This window comes from Eutrema salsugineum, unplaced genomic scaffold (genome assembly GCF_000478725.1).
Source record: "Eutrema salsugineum unplaced genomic scaffold, Eutsalg1_0 scaffold_12, whole genome shotgun sequence".
NCBI lineage: Eukaryota > Viridiplantae > Streptophyta > Magnoliopsida > Brassicales > Brassicaceae > Eutrema > Eutrema salsugineum.
In genome coordinates this window covers 6,532,340-6,534,170 of record NW_006256895.1, presented here as the reverse complement: position 1 = coordinate 6,534,170, position 1,831 = coordinate 6,532,340, and positions in this window count along the sequence as shown.

The window sequence follows — 1,831 nt, the reverse complement described above, 5'->3', positions numbered from 1 at the left end:
AAAGAGAACCTAAATATCTTGAATCGTGATAAAGTCCTCAGCAACTGAATCAGACTGGAAAGGCATCATCTCACGCGATCATTGTGACTCATCGGATCGGTCTTGAAACCGTTGCAAGACAGGTGTATCTTCCGGTGAGCTTAACTCTATACTCACGACCCCAAATCCAATGAATCCACGTGCTCTGGATCCGTGACCAGATCATCTCCAACTTTGCTGAAGACCCTGTAATCTGAATCGGACGTTAAAACTCCCCGGACAGGCGATCTTTCCAAACGTATCGGATTGCTCTGGAATGGACTCGAGAGAGGTCTGTCTTCCGGTGGCCGTATCTTTCAGCTCGCTGCTCCAAGCTCCTGAATTCTAACTGTTCTGAGATCTATACCCCAGAGGCTGAATAGGCCGGAAAGATATTCCGGTAACGCGATTTCAGATATGTATCTGCACCCGGAAATTTTGGCCGAGAAACTTGAGCGGTCGGTACGTGTTTTACCCGAGAAATCCACCTGCGGTACATGAAAATAGCCGAGAAAAAGCTTCCTGCGGTACAGGCCAGCGCCGAGAACCTCCAAAAGGCTGTTTTCACCATTTTTAAAGCTTTAATCACCATTTCTTTTCCTGGTTTCACCTTTTCAGCTCCAAATAGTTCCAAATACACCTGATAAACATTCCAAACCATGCAAAGACTCATTGAGACCTAATGCAACCCCTAGGACCTAAAACAACACCTAAAGGTCTAAAATGCATGAAATAAGATATGATTTGGAATGAAATGTACAACCTAAATGATGCAAATTATGAACATATCAACTCCCCCACACTTATCCTTTGCTTGTCCTCAAGCAAAAAGAGCAAATGAGAAAAAGAGGTTGGATGCATTGGGAGTTTATATTCCTTAATGAGAGAGTGTATCACTAAAAGAGTTCAAGGCTCATTGTCCTAGTTGCTAATGCAGTGCAAACAAGATTACTCACAAAACTTTTGCCATACTCATCATAAAATGAATAAAGCTCAAGGCTTAAGTTTTCACAAACAGCCATAGTTCCAACCTTTTGACATTCATTTAAGCTCATGTGGATCATGCTTATGCAAATCATGTGAACTCACTTGTCTTGGGACAGGGTTATGAGACAAAGATGATCTCATTCAATGCTTGTGGTTTCAATGCAGCTCAAAGGATCACTCAAGAAGGAATAAACTTTAACAGAAGGCTAAGGGTAAAAGGCAACTGGTGCATACAAGACTAGAATCCCATCTACCCAATGCCCCAAGTTGGTCTTTCACCTTAACTCAACACTAATGAAGATCACACCCTAGCTACTCTTCTCTCAAGGCTTTCATTGCTTGATTAACCCACTCCTCACTTCACTCTCGCTCTTTTTTTCTCACCAGGGGACTTATCTTGTCATCTTCAAATTCAGGCTTTGGGGTCTGAACCTTTCACTTAGCTCATTTATCACTGTCTAGCCTCTTTCTTTTCTTTTCAAACACTTGAGCCTTTTGGCTTCTTTTCTTTTCTTTTTACTTAGAGGCTAGACTTTTCTTTTCAAAATACAAGAGCTTTTCTTTCTTTAAATAGCAGACCCCAAACCAATTTCTTTTCTTTTCCATCCCCTGGTTCTCATCTCAAAACTCTCTCTTTTTCACTCAGTGATGCAGAGCAAGATCTACATGAAACTATACTCTTGTCACCCTTAACCCAACGCTTTCTGTCAATTTTATTCAGAAAAAGGCCTCACATCTCTCACTATAGTGTTTCAGGCTTCAAGGAAGGTTTGGTTCAAGGCAGGGAACTGTCTCAAGATGAGAGAACAGCTATTTGAGATAGCAA